Consider the following 19,272-nt stretch of genomic DNA (forward strand, 5'->3'; position numbering starts at 1 on the left):
CTAATGATTTGGACGGTGATTTCTGTCAAGTACTACCAGTAGTTCCAAAATCGACGAAAGAAGAGACTGTACTACCTTGCCAAAATTATACTTATGGAATCAAATGAAAAAGATTCAATTGACAAGAAATATAAAGTAAAAATGAATCCAATATTCGGTAACTTCTTGCTTCGTGGCGGAAACAAAGAAGAGCATCCAATTAAAGATGAATTGGTTCTTCTAGAACACTTAGTTATCAACCCTAATGTAATGGTAGTGTATTTAATAAAGGAAATATTTCCATCATTAGATTAAAACGCAATTTGTGCAAATTGCATGATAGAAATTAAAAAGTTATTTTAGCTAGCAAAAATGAATATGTTGGTCAACTAAATAAAAAGGTTGATTGCGAAGTTTTATGGTAAAAATAAAGTATTTTTTAGTTTTTGACTCAACAGAAAATGATACCAACAATTACTACCAAGAAGAATACTTAAATACTTTAATACCAAATGGCCTTCTACCATACAAGTTTGTTGTCAAGTTTATTTTTCCTTATCTATGTTAATGTCACCGTATATATAATAGATTACGTTAAAATTAATTTTTCATTGCATATAGATTGATTTTAAAGAAAAATATGCCCGTCATGCTACTGAAAAAGTTAGATCTGCCGAATAGCTTATGTAATAGCACACAGATGATATTTAAAAGTTTTGACAATAACGTCATACATTTAAAAGTTATTGTCACACCTCCTTTTTCCGCACCCGATGGGGTGCAAGGGAGTTTTTTCCAATTAAAGGACAATCGAAACGGGATTGGTTTAATTATTTCAGAGTCGCCACTTGGAAGATTTAGGGTGTCCCAAGTCACCAATTTTAATCCCGAATCGAGGAAATGAATGACTCCATATTACAGTCTGCGTACCAGAAATCCGGATAAGGAATTCTGTTAACCCGGGAGAAGGTGTTAGGCATTCCCGAGTTCCGTGGTTCTAGCACGGTCGCTCAACTGTTATATTCGGCTTATTTATCTGATTTTAAATACAATTATGAACCATGTGCAAATTTTATCTTTTAACCGCTTTTGTCATTATTATTATTTTTACGAGAATTGCAACGTCGTGAAAACATATCTCGAACCACGTTACATCAATGTACCCGTGGTTATCGATATATCTCGACTCGGTTGAGATTTGGATTTGGGTCACATAAATGTGCACCCGAATTAAGGAAAATAAATTATTAAACACGCGCCTAAAGAGACTATCGTGTTATTATTTTGGGAAGGCCGTGAAATTCGCTAAACGGCCCTCCGGAATTCTAAGTAATTTAAAACAAGTATTTACTGAGGGCCCCGCAATTTGTATTTTTATTCGGCGAGGCTCATCTCATTCTTATTTTTTTTAAGGAATTTGCAACGTCGTGGAAATGCATCTCAGACCACGTCACAATCAATGTACCCGTGATTAGAGACACATTTCGATTTCGCTGAGACTTGGATTTGGGTCACATAAATGTGCACCCGAGCTTAAGGAGATAATATTATTAAAGGCGCGCCTAAAGCAACTAGCGCATTATTATTTTGGGTAGGGCCGTGAAATTTGCTAAACGGCCTATCCCGGAATCTAAGTATTTAATATATACATTTAGAGGGCCCCGCGGCTTGTGCATTTTTCCCTTTTTTTTCTTTTTTCTTTTTTTGCGAGGCTCGTCTCATTTTTACTATTAAAGGCAAACTTAAAACAACTACGATTTCCTACTAGTGAAGCCATCTGAGATTAAACAAAAAAAAACAAATTCTAATAGGTAATAATATCCATGGTAAAAATGAAAAGCAATTCAACAAAGATGATACACAAACACTGCATAGGAAATCCATATCGTTTCATTCCATTTAAGCAAATATCACAAGTTTAAAAATGCGTATGCACCTGTTTGAAGCGAGAACAACAACCAACTGGACCGACAACTATCGGAAACCTCTCCAACAACAGAACGACGGAACCTCGACGTCAAACTCAACATACCGGACCTCGACGAACCAGAGGCGACCTCGATGGAAATAGAAAGCTTGGACCAAAACTGTTGCTGCTACTGGATTTTGCGACGCAGCAGGCTATCTCGAGAAAATGCAACAGAAATGGGTCGTTTGGATGCGAGGAAGGAGCTGGGTTGGGCGGTTGTCGACCGGAAAATGATGACGAGGGGGCTGGTGTCGTCGGGGCAGGTGTTCGACAGTAGGGTGGAGAGGCGGGGAAGATGGAGCAGCTATGGAGGGTTGTTTGGGCAGTGACGATGGTGAGGGAGTTGGGAGGAGACGGGGTGGTGTTCGGAAGGTGTCGAGGAGGCAGTGGTTGTCTGACGACAAGGAGGGGGGGAGCTGCTGGTCGTGGTGTCTTGGGCAGTTATGGAGGAGTGGTCGTGAGCTGAGGTTGCGACGATGAGGAAGACGATGGCGAACAGTGGTCGACAGACGCGAAGGAGTGGGTGTCGCGGCTGGTTTTGGACGTGAGGGAGTGGTGGTTTTGGGTGTAGGGTTGTTGGTGGTTATGGCGTGGAGGTGACGGGTTGTTTGGTCGTTTGGTGGTAGTGACGGAGAGGGGTCGGCTGGGTAGGGTCTGGAGGTGGTTTTGGGGTGTTAATGGTGGTTTTGGGCAGTGTTGTTTGGGTGTGTTTGTTGGTGGTTCCGGGCGGAGAGGGAGCTGTTATGGCGTTGTGGGTGGTGGTTTTGGAGTACAGTGACAACGGGGGGAACTGGTGGTCGACGGACGTGGGGTGGCGTCGCGACTGGTTTTGGGTTGCAGGGTCGACGGAGTTGGGAGGAGACGGGGTAGGTTTTTTTTTGTTTTTTCTTTTTCTTTTGTTTTCAGTAGGGTTTCGTTCCTTTTCTTGAGGAAGAAGACGGAGGAATAGTGCCCCCCAAAATTTTTCAAAAATCCCCCTTCTCCAAATGTTTGTCCGTGTATTTGACATGGCTTTGCCCAGGGAAATGAGCCCACGCGTGGTGGGGTTCGAGAGTTGTGTCCCCCACGCGTGGTGGGGTTCCTCATGTGTCCTGGACTCGGTTTATTATGGGCTAGGTCCGAAATTAGGCCTAAAACCGGGTAGTTTGAACCCGAATATTATTCTTTTGCCCGGACCCGAGAAATAGGAACACGACGTTGCTTAACTAGTCCTATATAAGCAAAATAGCTACTAAAATAAGACTAATTATTTAAAACAAAACTATATTATTATTTTCTTAATATTTTTCAAGATTTAAAATAGTTACAAAATATTAATAAAACTATTTTTTTTTGTAATTTTTGTTTTTATATAAAGATAAAATATAAAGTAATATTTTGCATTTTTTCCAAATTAAAATGACTACAAAACCTTAATAGAATTATATTTTTTGTAATTTTTTCGAAATTATATAAAGTACAAAAATAAAGTGCAATTTTTGATTTTTTCCCAAGTTTATGAGGGATACATAAACTAAAATTTATATATATATATTTTTTGTAATTTTTTCTTTTGCGAGAAAAATAAAGTAAAAATAGTCAAAATAGCTATATTAGTCCTAAATTAAATATTTAAGCTTAAGAACGTAAAAATTCCCGGGAGGGTCAAAAATCACGTGCTTACAGCTGCCCCTCTTTGACTGGAAACACGAAGAGTTTTCCGACAAAGAACGACTAGACGTGTTTTTGACCTGACCATTACTTGGACGGACTACACTAAGGAAAGGGAGGGAATGTGACCGAGCCCTGGCATCTGAGCTGCCTACATATCCTTGGTTATACAGGAATCAGGCCACGTGTAGTTCGGGAATGAGAGAGAGATGGTAGAGTGCACCGAGGTGGAGAGCCGATCGAGGTTCCGTTCCGTTGAGGTTCCGGTCCGCGGTCCTGTCATTACAACAAAAATGAAAACTGAAAAAGACTAACTAAGCCTATCAGCTACTAGTTACAAGGATTCCTATCTCTAAGTCTTCTGAAACTTGATCTTGAGTCTTGAATGGTGCTTCATACAGACTTTGGATTTGAACCTTGATACTTGCTAGTTGTAGGCGCTAGTTCCTGAGCAGATCACATCTGTTCTCCACTTCCGTATTTTTGGGTTCTTTTTTTTTTTTGTGACCAGCCTCTGTTGATCATCCCAGACTATTGATTCGCGTTCTTGAGGCGAGCTTCTAACTTGGATTGAATGCTGGGGATTTCTGTTGTAATCATTCTGCTTTCCAGTGGGTCACCGCTTGATCTTTGACAGGCGGATTCCTGACTTCAAAACAAACAAAACAAACAAAATTTCCTAACCCAGTTTGTACTGGGAAGATTTGTGAGTCGTTAGCAAAATTGTAACTCACTTACACTACTGATGCAATGATGAGAGTAAACTAAAGGCTAGGATGTGCATCTCCTATGAGTAAAACCAAAACTCTTGCTAGCAAATGTGTCTGCTAAAACCTCAATGACTCAAACTAGAAAGTGCTTCTTCTATGGTTGAATCGGAATGAGCTAAAACTAGGAAGTGCATCTCCTAAGGGTGAAAACTTTAGTGACTAGAACTAGGAAGTGTGTCTCCTATGAACTTGAAAGACCTTGATTAGGAAGTGCGTCTCCTACGAGTAAACTTCAAAAAAAAACTGGACTAGGAATCGTGTCTCCTATGGTCGAACTTAAAATGAATCAAACTAGAAAGTATAACCTGAGCGAACCAGACTAGGAAGTGCGTCTCCTAATAATGAAAACTTAATTCAGGAAGTGCGTTTCCTATGCATGAAATTAAACTTAGGAAGTGCGTCTCCTAGGGGTAAAATAGTCTTAGGAAGTGCGTCTCCTATGGGTGAAACCTTAATGATTTTGAACTAGGAAGTGCGTCTCCTATGAATGAAAATAATTTAGGAAGTGCGTCTCCTATGCGTGAAATCTTAATTTAGGAAGTGCGTCTCCTATGGGGTAAAAGTAAACTTAGGAAGTGCGTCTCCTATGGGCAAAACTAAACTTTGAGGAAGTGCGCCTCCTGTGGGTACAATAAACTTAGGAAGTGCGTCTCCTATGGGTACAATAAACTTAGGAAGTGCGTCTCCTATGGGTACAATAAACTTAGGAAGTGCGTCTCCTATTGGGGATAACTGTTCTTAGGAAGTGCGTCTCCCACTGGGTGAAACTATTCTTAGGAAGTGCGTCTCCTACTGGTAAAACTTGCTTAGGAAGTGCGTCTCCTCGGGAAGTGCGTCTCCTATTGGTGAAATTATTTTTAGGAAGTGCGTCTCCTCTGGGTGAAACTTATCTTAGGAAGTGCGTCTCCTCTGGGTGAAACTTATCTTAGGAAGTGCGTCTCCTATTGGTACAATGGATCTAGGAAGTGCGTCTCCTATTGGTACAATGGATCTAGGAAGTGCGTCTCCTATTGGTAAAACTTAACTTTAGGAGGAAATGCATCTCCTATGGGTAAAAATAAACTTTAGGAGGAAATACATCTCCTATGGGTAAAGACGTAGAATGTATGCCTCTGTTATCTGGGCGGGCTCCCAACTTCAATACTTGAAACGTAAAGACCGAATGTATGCCTCTGTTATCTGGGCGGGCTCCCAACTTCAACACTTAAAAGTAAAGACTGAATGTATGCCTCTATTATCTGGGCGGGCTCCCAATTTCAACACTTGAAATAAAAAGACTGAATGTATGCCTCTGTTATCTGGGCGGGCTCCCAACTTCAACACTTAAAAGTAAAGACTGAATGTATTCCTCAGTTATTATGGGCGGGCTCCCAATTTCAACACTTAAAAGTAAAAAGACTAAATGTATGCCTCTGTTGTTATGGGCGGGCTCCCAACTTCAACACTTGAAATAAAAAGACTGAATGTATGCCTCTGTTATCTGGGCGGGCTCCCAACTTCAACACTTAAAAGTAAAGACTGAATGTATTCCTCTGTTATTATGGGCGGGCTCCCAATTTCAACACTTAAAAGTAAAAAGACTAAATGTATGCCTCTGTTGTTATGGGCGGGCTCCCAACTTCAACTCTGGAAATATAAAGACTGAACCCAACATATCCTATTTGAGGGCGGATGAACCCAACATATCCTATTTGAGGGCGGATGAACCCAACATATCCTATTTGAGGGCGGATGAACCCAACATATCCTATTTGAGGGCGGATGAACCCGACATATCCTATTTGAGGGCGGATGAACCCGACATATCCTATTTGAGGGCGGATGAACCCGACATATCCTATTTGAGGGCGGATGAACCCGACATATCCTATTTGAGGGCGGATGAACCCAACATATCCTATTTGAAGGCGGATGAACCCAACATATCCTATTTGAGGGCGGATGAACCCAACATATCCTATTTGAGGGCGGATGAACCCAACATATCCTGTTTGAGGGCGGATGATCCCAACATATCCTATTTGAGGGCGGATGATCCCAACAAATCCTATTTGAGGGCGGATGAACCCAACATATCCTATTTGAGGGTGGATGAACCCAACATATCCTATTTGAAGGCGGATGAACCCAACATATCCTGTTTGAGGGCGGATGAACCCAACATATCCTATTTGAGGGCGGATGAACCCAATATCCTATTTGAGGGCGGATGAACCCAACATATCCTATTTGAGGGCGGATGAACCCAACATATCCTATTTGAAGGCGGATGAACCCAACATATCCTATTTGAGGGCGGATGAACCCAACATATCCTATTTGAGGGCGGATGAACCCAACATATCCTATTTGAAGGCGGATGAACCCAACATATCCTATTTGAGGGCGGATGAACCCAACATATCCTATTTAAGGGCGGATGAACCCAACATATCCTATTTGAAGGCGGATGAACCCAACATATCCTATTTGAGGGCGGATGAACCCAACATATCCTATTTGAGGGCGGATGAACCCAACATATCCTATTTGAGGGCGGATGAACCCAACATATCCTATTTGAGGGCGGATGAACCCAACATATCCTATTTGAGGGCGGATGAACCCAACATATCCTATTTGAGGGCGGATGAACCCAACATATCCTATTTGAGGGCGGATGAACCCAACATATCCTGTTTGAGGGCGGATGATCCCAACATATCCTATTTGAGGGCGGATGAACCCAACATATCCTATTTGAGGGCGGATGAACCCGACATATCCTATTTGAGGGCGGATGAACCCGACATATCCTATTTGAGGGCGGATGAACCCGACATATCCTATTTGAGGGCGGATGAACCCGACATATCCTATTTGAGGGCGGATGAACCCGACATATCCTATTTGAGGGCGGATGAACCCGACATATCCTATTTGAGGGCGGATGAACCCAACATATCCTATTTGAGGGCGGATGAACCCAACATATCCTATTTGAGGGCGGATGAACCCAACATATCCTATTTGAGGGCGGATGAACCCAACATATCCTATTTGAGGGCGGATGAACCCAACATATCCTATTTGAGGGCGGATGAACCCGACATATCCTATTTGAGGGCGGATGAACCCGACATATCCTATTTGAGGGCGGATGAACCCGACATATCCTATTTGAGGGCGGATGAACCCGACATATCCTATTTGAGGGCGGATGAACCCGACATATCCTATTTGAGGGCGGATGAACCCGACATATCCTATTTGAGGGCGGATGAACCCGACATATCCTATTTGAGGGCGGATGAACCCGACATATCCTATTTGAGGGCGGATGAACCCGACATATCCTATTTGAGGGCGGATGAACCCAACCTATCCTATTTGAGGGCGGATGAACCCAACCTATCCTATTTGAGGGCGGATGAACCCAACATATCCTATTTGAGGGCGGATGAACCCAACATATCCTATTTGAGGGCGGATGAACCCAACATATCCTATTTGAGGGCGGATGAACCCGACAGATCCTATTTGAGGGCGGATGAACCCGACAGATCCTATTTGAGGGCGGATGAACCCGACAGATCCTATTTGAGGGCGGATGAACCCGACAGATCCTATTTGAGGGCGGATGAACCCGACATATCCTATTTGAGGGCGGATGAACCCAACAGATCCTATTTGAGGGCGGATGAACCCAACATATCCTTAAGACTTGAAAATGTCTTATCTGGAAAACTTGGTGGGGATTATTTACTTACCTGTTGGGGGGTAAAATGTTATCAGCTGGGGGTACCCGACTTCCAGAAAATTTTCTAAATGGAAGGAAAATTTTCTGCCCCAGTTTGATAATATCCCTTGTGGCATGCGTTTCTGCATCAATGCCATTTCCTTTACCTGTTTCAAATCAAACAAAATTTGTTAGTTTAAAACATGGTGGTTGGTTGTGATACTCCTACTGGGAGGGCTTTCCCTTTCTCCTTCCTTGCTCTGCGCTCCACAACTTGTTGGGGATGATATTATGTGCTGGGGATAATCCCTTCCTGCTGGGGGATATCCCTCTTCTTTTGTGGCATAGCTTGGAAACTGGCATTTCCCCGACCTTTTAGTCTAGTATGGATTTCGCCAAATCATGCTCATTGCTCTCCTTGCTTTGTTCACGGGCCTTGTCTTTGAGGTTTATAACCTTGGTTTTGGCAAGGATATCCCTCTTGACGCTCGTCAATCCTTTTGTCAATTCCCTTTTGCTGGGGATATCTTTATTGACACTGGCCTCGCGCTTGTTCCTTGCTGACTATACCATTTGGATGTACTAGTCAGATCTCATCTTGAAAAGCTGATGGCATATTTGAAGTCATTTCATACTTGTTCTGACCAGACAGACTCTATTGAGGAATTTTCCTATGAAAGGAGAAAGATAAAAGAAACAAAATAAAAGACAAAGGAAACGATGACTCTTTTACAAAAGAAACTATAAATAAAAATCTATCAAACGCAGATACCGACTCTAATGGCCATGACATGCGTATGTGGCCTATCCTCTACCGTCAATCATCTTTCAAGATCTTCAATTGGCGATTCCCCATCTGATTCTCAATCTTATTCGACTTGTAGTGCCCGAAGGGTTTTCACTATCAAGCCTCTCTCATTTTGGTTTTCTCTCAGCTTTCATCGCCTTACGGTGCCTGTGAAGGTTTTCACCAATAAGACTCTCTCATTTGTATCACTTTCTAGTTGGGGATTTGGAGTGTTACCGGTATGACTCCCTCTGCTGGAGATTAGAGTCTTTTCTGCTGTGGAACAGAATGTTAGGTTCGCCGGTAAGACTCTTCATTGGTCTGACTTGGCATCTTTTGAAGACTGATCGGAAGGTCTTTCTTTGGATCGTAATGTGGGTTTTGGATAGGGCTAGAAAGAAAGGGTATTAAAGGCTCAAAAGTGTATCGATTCTGGGTTATTAATTACAACTTTCGGAACCAGATTTATTTACAACGAACACAACCTCTGCCCCAGTTTCTTGCTTGGGGATATCTTAATTGAATTTTTTCATTTTTCAAAACTATGACCGAGCCGTGAAGCGCCTACGTATCCTCTTTGAGGAATCAGGTCAAACGTAGTTCCCAATTCCTCTTTTTCATTTAATTTTCTTTTTTTTCCTTTGTTATCAATTTTCTTTTCTTTTCTTTTCTTTTTTTCTCTTTTTTTTCGTTGTTGTTTTCTTTCTTTCTCTTTTTTTTTCGTTGTTACTGATTCCGAACGAGGGGTATGAAAGAAAAATAAATAAGGCTCAAAAGGGGTAACGAAGGATAAAGTATTTAGGTAGCAGAACAAAATGCCTTCGTCATTCCAGTCTTCAAAACATGCCAAGTGCAAACAACACAATTTAAATTTGTAGTCTCTTCTGATGGTGCTGGACTTGACAATTATATTCAACATTTGCTTTTTCATTGGTCCTTTCTAAAGCACCGTTGGGCGATACTCTCATTATCATGAACGCCCCTCATGCCAATTTGGCGAATCTTGCTTTTAACGGTTTTTCTTCATATTTTACTTGCCCCAGTTCCATATGACTCGAGCTCTGAATAATCTCAACCGTCCTTATTTCCTTTAAATGGTCTGATCACCTTTTCGGGGTTTTATGATTAACTTTTAAGATTAGGCCCAAACTGGGTGCGCATGTCATGTCCCTAGAATCGGCATCGAACAAAAAATGGTAAAAGGACTAAACAAAAAGATGACTGGAAATAATAAAAGACCGGACTTTGTATTAGACTACCGGTGAAATGGTTTAAATAACAAAACAAACAAAACAATCCAGAACAAAATCCTAAAAACAAACTGGACAAGACAACATCCGACTCATAACCCTAATAATCCGAACAACAGAAATGACAACAAAATGAGCCACCACAAGCTTCTCTCTTGCTGACCAAGGAACAAAACGTCCTCCCACTTTATCAAAATTGGCATTTTAGCCACTGAGCTTTGCATCAATACTGCCGAGACCATTACCAGCTTCAATCTCATCAACCTCCGTCGGCAAGTTCTCGAGGGGGTTCGAGTGCTCCATGTCACTGTTATTAATCACAACCCGCCCTTCTCGGATCATTTTCTCTACTTCCCTTCTCCAACTATGACAGCTCTCAATGTTGTGCCCTATGACATTGGAGTGGTAGGCGCATCGCGCTGCCGGATCAAAACTTCTTGCAAGTGGATTTATAGTGCATGCGGGGAGTGGCTCAATCGAACCAGCATGCCTTAGCCTTTCAAACAGACTGGCATAAGATACCCCGATGGGGGTGAGAGCCTTTCCTCGTTTCAGCAACCTCTTCATTCTTGCATGTTGACAGGGCCGGAAACCTGATCCGGATGGCTTTTGATGGGCTTGTATGGGTGGGTAAGCATTTCGTGGAGTCAGGTCCCTGGGAAGTGAGGTATGGCTTTTGAGGTCACGGGGAAAGAAATGGTGTTGGGGAGCGGAGAAGCATTGAGGAGTGATGGAGCTACTCGGATAGCTGGGAAAGCTGCCATAAGTGGGTTGGGATGGAGAGTATGGGGGATCTTCCATTATGGTGTTGGGTGCTTGGGAAATGACCGAGCTCAAGAGACTTGGCGGTGGAGGGGGTGGTGCTTTTCCCGTTATCCATGCCTGATACATGTCTGCCACATGCTGTCTCAGCATTCTCACTTCTTCTACCAACCCGCTGTTCCGTTCGATCAATTGTTGTCGGTCATCAGTACCGACCCACTCGGTTCTGCGGTTCTGAGCCATTGTCCTTTGATTTTGCTTTGCAGGGAGGAGTTACCACAACCAACCACTTTTCTATATATGAACACAGCAAAGGGAAGCCATCAACGTTAGTGTTAGGGCATTTGACAGACAATCATATATCAGAGATGCAATGCGCCTAAGAAGTCAGACAATTGTGCCCCTCTGAAAATTTCCCACATTTTCCTTTATTTATTTATTCTTTTTTTTATTGTTATTATTATTATTATTATTTTTTTTTTAGTGGTGGTCGAATCTTATGGAGATTGCCTACGTATCATGTCCCCGCATGAATCAGACCTTGCGTAGTTCGGAACGCTGAAAGATAAACAATACTAAACCTTTTTCATATTAGAACAAACTGGGTTTCAAAGGTTTGAATATGACCTACAAACTCAAAAATCAAACAACCCACATATTTTAATCAAAAGCTTTACAAACTCAAAAACAAAAGGCTAGCTCCCTTTCTCTGTTCGACAAATGCAACCAAACGGTTATTTTTGCAAATGTGGCCCCTTCCAAATTTCACATGAATTTTGAGGCCGGGGAGGATTATTTTATGACACTTTACAAACTTGTCCGTTCTTTTACGAAAATAGCCTTTCGACAACTGAAAGATACTCTAAGGCTATTTCGGCAAGAACGGTTTAAGACACTGCCAAAGCTGGCTCGGCTTATTATGACAAAATTCAAACGGTATTCACCTGACCGCTGACTCTTTGTTTTTTTCAAATTATAATGAAAACTTAGTGTTGCAAACACGACCCTTCAGCGCCTCGGGGACGAAGATTTTTTAAGGCTGTGTGGGTCCATATCTCAGAATGACCCAAAGGTGGTTGTTTACGCAAAGTCAGCCTTCCGGCGTCCCTTTCGGCAACATTCGGCTATTTATGACAAACAACATCTCCTGACTTAGTTATGACTCTTTTATTGTTTTTCAAAAATAGGAAACTCAATATTGCAAACACGGCCTGTCAACGTCTCGAGGACGAAGATTTTTAAGGCTGTGTGGGTCAACTGGACCAAATCTGAAAATGACCCAAAGGTGGATGTTTATGCAAAGTCAGCCTTCCGGCGTCCCTTTCGGGAACATTCGGCTATGTCTTGATAAAACAGCGTCACCCGACTTCTTTATGACAAAAACTAAAATTTGAAATGTATTTTTTGTTATTATTATTATTATTTGTTTTTTTTGGCTTTTTTAGCAAAGGTGGGGTTGGACCCGATGAGGGTTGCCTACGTATCTCACATCCGGTGAGAATCAAACCCGCGTAGTTCGGGCTATCAGGAATAAGTAGATGAACTAACTCCTCTTTTTTGTGAATTTGTGAAAGAACTACTTTAAAAGAAGAAATGAAGTATATTTTTTTTGGATTTTTGATTAATCTTTTTTTGAAAGAAATACTTCTAAGATATATTTTTTTGAATTTCATTTGCTTTTTTTTATTCTAAAGAAGAAGAAGAAAATATTTTTTTGAAATTTTACCTTTAATAAAAGAAATACTTTTAAAATGTTTTTTTTTTGAATTTTGAATTTTCTTTTCAATTTTTGAAAAAGAATCAAAGTATTTTCGGATTTGTTTTATTTTTATTTTTTATATTATGTTATTTTTTTTTGAAAACAATTAGAAAGACTTCCTAAAGAAGTCAATAATGGAGAAAATATTTTTGGATTATTTTAATTTTGTCATTTTCATAAACAAATAAATAGCACATATTTTAAAAACAAGACTCTTTTTTTTCATTTTTATGGCAAGACAAACAATTTTCTTTTCTATTAATGTTTTTTTTTAAAAAAAAATAAAAAAATAAGACAAAACAATGATTATTTTTTCTACTTTTCCTTTGCTTTAATAAAACAAACTAATAAGACATATATTTTTTTTATTTTATATTCTCAAAATTTCGGCAGAGTTTCGACACTACTTGGACATTTGTTTTTTTTTCTAACAATAAGTAGTTATATCCCTACACTGTTATTTTCTCCTCTTTTCCACTATTTTCTAATTTGTGGATGATGATGAAAACATACACAATCTTTTTTTCGAATTTTCAATGTTTTTTTTAATATATATATACATATATATTTTATTTTTTATATTTATTATATTTTCAAAAATGTGGCATGGGGGACATAGGGAATTTCAAGACTTCTTGGATTCCGCAAATGTTCCCCATGTGCTTTTCCCAAAAATGAAGCGTGGGGGACATAGGGAATTCCAAGAATTCTTGGATTCCACAAATGTTCCCTAGGTGCTTTTCCCAAAAATGAAGCGTGGGGGACATAGGGAATTCCAAGGCTTCTTGGATTCCACAAATGTTCCCCATGCTTTGATTAAAATAACACCATGCTGGAAATGACCAAATGACCCATTCGCCCTTGACTAAATACAACATGTAGCACATAGGATGCCAAAAGCTGGTCTATTATTTTCAGGTTGCTTGTCCTAGACGGACCCAACCCCTGTGTTGAGTCCCCTAAGTCAAATGCACATGATGCAAATAAACGTTCCTACTAGGGATCCGGCATGTGGCTTTGTTATACTAGGTTCAGACCTGGGTGTTTGTTCTAGACCTGGCTTACCCGAGCGGACAGCTCGAGCCGAGGGGGGGCAGCGTACCGGGAATACAGAAGCTTCACCGGCTTAGCAACTTGTCCGAACCTCGTTCTAAATTGGGATTTGACACTATACAGAAAAGAAGTCGTACGAAGTACACCCTTCTTCATGATTTAGAAGACTCAGAAAGGATATGGGTTTCGGCACAGTTTATATACAGTTCAAATAATATCAAAGCGGTAAAAGCAGCATTTAACACATTAGGCTCAAACATGTAAAAATCAGATAATAGATAAAGCCAAATAATAACAATTATTTTAAGCTCGAATTCTTAACCCTGAACCAGTGGTTCTGGGTCTAGGTCCCCAGCAGAGTCGCCAGAGCTGTCACACCTCCTTTTTCCGCACCCGATGGGGTGCAAGGGAGTTTTTTCCAATTAAAGGACAATCGAAACGGGATTGGTTTAATTATTTCAGAGTCACCACTTGGAAGATTTAGGGTGTCCCAAGTCACCAATTTTAATCCCGAATCGAGGAAATGAATGACTCCATATTACAGTCTGCGTACCAGAAATCCGGATAAGGAATTCTGTTAACCCGGGAGAAGGTGTTAGGCATTCCCGAGTTCCGTGGTTCTAGCACGGTCGCTCAACTGTTATATTCGGCTTGATTATCTGATTTTATACAAATATGAACTTATGTGCAAATTTTATCTTTTAACCGCTTTATTATTATTGTTTTTAAAAGAAATGTGAACATCGCTTAAAACACGTCTTTGGACTGCGTCACATGAAATGCACCCACAATCCGGAACACGTTTTATTTGATGTTTTGGGATTTGGATTCGGGTCGCATGAAATGCACACCCAAGTTTAAGAAAGTAGATTATTAAACACGCGCCTAAAGAGACTATCGTGTTATTATTTTGGGAAGGCCGTGAAATTCGCTAAACGGCCCTCCGGAATTCTAAGTAATTTAAAACAAGTATTTACTGAGGGCCCCGCAATTTGTATTTTTATTCGGCGAGGCTCATCTCATTCTTATTTTTTTTAAGGAATTTGCAACGTCGTGGAAATGCATCTCAGACCACGTCACAATCAATGTACCCGTGATTAGAGACACATTTCGATTTCGCTGAGACTTGGATTTGGGTCACATAAATGTGCACCCGAGCTTAAGGAGATAATATTATTAAAGGCGCGCCTAAAGCAACTAGCGCATTATTATTTTGGGTAGGGCCGTGAAATTTGCTAAACGGCCTATCCCGGAATCTAAGTATTTAATATATACATTTAGAGGGCCCCGCGGCTTGTGCATTTTTCCCTTTTTTTTCTTTTTTCTTTTTTTGCGAGACTCGTCTCATTTTTACTATTAAAGGCAAACTTAAAACAACTACGATTTCCTACTAGTGAAGCCATCCGAGATTAAACAAAAAAAAACAAATTCTAATAGGTAATAATATCCATGGTAAAAATGAAAAGCAATTCAACAAAGATGATACACAAACACTGCATAGGAAATCCATATCGTTTCATTCCATTTAAGCAAATATCACAAGTTTAAAAATGCGTATGCACCTGTTTGAAGCAAGAACAACAACCAACTGGACCGACAACTATCGGAAACCTCTCCAACAACAGAACGACGGAACCTCGACGTCAAACTCAACGTACCGGACCTCGACGAACCAGAGGCGACCTCGATGGAAATAGAAAGCTTGGACCAAAACTGTTGCTGCTACTGGATTTTACGACGCAGCAGGCTATCTCGAGAAAATGCAACAGAAAGGGGTCGTTTGGATGCGAGGAAGGAGCTGGGTTGGGCGGTTGTCGACCGGAAAATGATGACGAGGGGGCTGGTGTCATCGGGGCAGGTGTTCGACAGTAGGGTGGAGAGGCGGAGAGGATGGAGCAGCTATGGAGGGTTGTTTGGGCAGTGACGATGGTGAGGGAGTTGGGAGGAGACGGGGTGGTGTTCGGAAGGTGTCGAGGAGGCAGTGGTTGTCTGACGACAAGGAGGGGGGGAGCTGCTGGTCGTGGTGTCTTGGGCAGTTATGGAGGAGTGGTCGTGAGCTGAGGTTGCGACGATGAGGAAGACGATGGCGAACATTGGTCGACGGACGCGAAGGAGTGGGTGTCGCGGCTGGTTTTGGACGTGAGGGAGTGGTGGTTTTGGGTGTAGGGTTGTTGGTGGTTATGGCGTGGAGGTGACGGGTTGTTTGGTCGTTTGGTGGTAGTAACGGAGAGGGGTCGGCTGGGTAGGGTTTGGAGGTGGTTTTGGGGTGTTAATGGTGGTTTTAAGCAGTGTTGTTTGGGTGTGTTTGTTGGTGGTTCCGGGCGGAGAGGGAGCTGTTATGGCGTTGTGGGTGGTGGTTTTGGAGTACAGTGACAACGGGGGGGGGGGGGAACTGGTGGTCGACGGACGTGGGGTGGCGTCGCGACTGGTTTTGGGTTGCAGGGTCGACGGAGTTGGGAGGAGACGGGGTAGGTTTTTTTTTGTTTTTTCTTTTTCTTTTGTTTTCAGTAGGGTTTCGTTCCTTTTCTTGAGGAAGAAGACGGAGGAATAGTGCCCCCCAAATTTTTTCAAAAATCCCCCTTCTCCAAATGTTTGTCCGTGTATTTGACATGGCTTTGCCCAGGGAAATGAGCCCACGCGTGGTGGGGTTCGAGAGTTGTGTCCCCCACGCGTGGTGGGGTTCCCCATGTGTCCTGGACTCAGTTTATTATGGGTTAGGTCCGAAATTAGGCCTAAAACCGGGTAGTTTGAACCCGAATATTATTCTTTTGCCCGGACCCGAGAAATAGGAACACGACGTTGCTTAACTAGTCCTATATAAGCAAAATAGCTACTAAAATAAGACTAATTATTTAAAACAAAACTATATTATTATTTTCTTAATATTTTTCAAGATTTAAAATAGCTACAAAATATTAATAAAACTATTTTTTTGTAATTTTCGTTTTTATATAAAGATAAAATATAAAGTAATATTTTGCATCTTTCCAAATTAAAATGACTACAAAACCTTAATAGAATTATATTTTTTGTAATTTTTTCGAAATTATATAAAGTACAAAAATAAAGTGCATTTTTTGATTTTTTTCCAAGTTTATGAGGGATACATAAACTAAAATTTATATATATATTTTTTTGTAATTTTTTCTTTTGCGAGAAAAATAAAGTAAAAATAGTCAAAATAGCTATATTAGTCCAAAATTAAATATTTAAGCTTAAGAACGTAAAAATTCCCGGGGAGGGTCAAAAATCACGTGCTTACAGTTATGATACTGATCAATATGTTCTAAGTATATTTTTATCCCCGAATTCAACTTTCGTCTTCCTAAATTAAAGAATATACTTTAAATTTGTGTGTAAATAATTTTCAATAATAAATAAAAAAGGCAAACATCCTAAATATTTGACTATATTTACCGCATTTTATTTTCTTACACGAACAACGGTATGTTACACTTTCAAGAGGGATATCAATATCAACACCAAGAGTTCTGGTTATGGCAGATCAACCAAAGCATTAGAAGGAGACATACACTAAATAACCTTGTCTACAAAGAAATATTCGGTAAGATACCATCGCATTAAATAATTTTAAACTATAATACATAATTATCTAACTAACATGACTAAATTGATCATTTATGTAAGTTGTGATGATGTCCTTTCATTTTGAATTCAGGTATTATGCTAATGTAATAATATTTTTCGGCATTTAAATAATTTAAATGTTTAAACCATCATGTGCCATTATTAACATGCAACGTACGTTTATAGATACTAGTAGTAATTAAATTTGTCTATCGTAACAGTAGAATCACATAATTTTTATACTAACTTTTTGGAGTTGATCGAGTTATATTACAGCGCGTGTGGATGAACCTTTTAATTTTTATACCTTCGGTGGAGAAAAATTAAATTAAAAAATGGTTTTTCCTCGCATATTGTTAGCTCCAAGATTCGGAAATCATGCATTTTATTGCCTTGACTTGCATTGCTTCGTTACATCCAAAGAACCCATGCAATCATGTTACCATTTTCTACCTAAAAGGATCATCGATCTTATTTCTCAGTAAATTAAAGTACTGAAAGGTTTTAGCTAATCAGATTCGTTAACTTTGCTTTAGTTCTCAATTGTTTTGAACTTCAAACATAGGAATGACAATGAGGCGGTGCAGATGCGGGGCGGGTTTGATCTTATGCGGGGCATGGTGGGTTTGATCTTATGCGGGTGCGGGGCGGGTGCAGGGTGGGTTGAAACCGTTTTTTCAAAAACTAACGTGGGACGGAGCGGTTGCGGGTTTATTCCATGAATAACTCGATGTACAAAATAAGGCAAGCAAAAAATATTTTGTGGCTGGACCTTGTCCACTACTTTTATAGTGTGGCAAAAAATATAGTATGGCAAAAACTTATTTACTGTTTGATATACAAAACATTTGCCTTGCTTGTTCGTTCCAAGGATCTCGTCCACTGCCGTTATACCATATTTTATATTTCAGTTAAAGTATCATGAGCAAACATATACGAGCTTATATATTATATTTATTAACTAGTTATAAAAATATTATGATCCATATTTGTTATATGGAAATTTATCAAGTTAATACGTAAATTTAGGCACACGATACGCCGGTGTTATGCTTTTCAATTCATTTATTTTCTGATTTTTATGTTTTTCAATTCATTTTATTTTTTAGTTTTTATATGTTTTAATCTATTTATTTTATATTATAGTCTCTGAAAATAGAAATATAATATTTGGATCCATATAAGGGATTTAAAAAACAGAAATATTAAACTTGTGTTTTTTTGCAAAAATAAAAAAAATGAAAAAAAAATTGCGAGCGGGGCAAGGCGGGTCTTTACGGGTGGGGCGGGTTGAAAATAAAAAAAACTGCTATGCGAGGGGGTTGATATTTTGCGGGTTACGCTTCAACCCGCCCGCCCCGCCCCATTGCCATTCTTATTCAAACATAATGTCTTCGTATATTTTGCATTCTTTTAAAAGATAAAACAATGTTGAAGTTGTTATATTAGCTCAAATTATAGATCCAAAGAGATAAATAAGTAATTAGTTTCTTTAATGAGGAGTTAGGAAGATAAAAAGCTACATTAGCTAAAGCGTGAGAAAAAAAAAACGAAATGCATGTGCACCCAACCAAATTCTATCATGCTATCCCCATACGATTGTACCCGCTGATCACGTCCAACTCTAATCTTAAAAAGAATAAGCGATCGCTATAAATATAGTCCGGTCTAAAAATTCAGAGTTGAACCCCACAAAGAACTAAGATTTAGCAACAACTATCCTATCACTTAAAAGACAAGCTCAAACAATTCTTAAGTTATATATATTAATATTATTATACCTAATTAATTAACTAACAAATTAAAGTATTAAATTAATAATTAAAGATACTAAGAATTGGAGACTGAATTAAAGAGGTTTAGAGTTATGATTTCCCCAATTGTCGGAATTCTTCTCACTACGTCTTCTGTAATTTCATTTAATTATTCTCTACTGATCGTGAGCACTCGACTGAATTATTCTAATTCTATGTGAGCAGCTACAATA

Source organism: Nicotiana sylvestris, chromosome 7, assembly GCF_000393655.2.
Source record: "Nicotiana sylvestris chromosome 7, ASM39365v2, whole genome shotgun sequence".
NCBI lineage: Eukaryota > Viridiplantae > Streptophyta > Magnoliopsida > Solanales > Solanaceae > Nicotiana > Nicotiana sylvestris.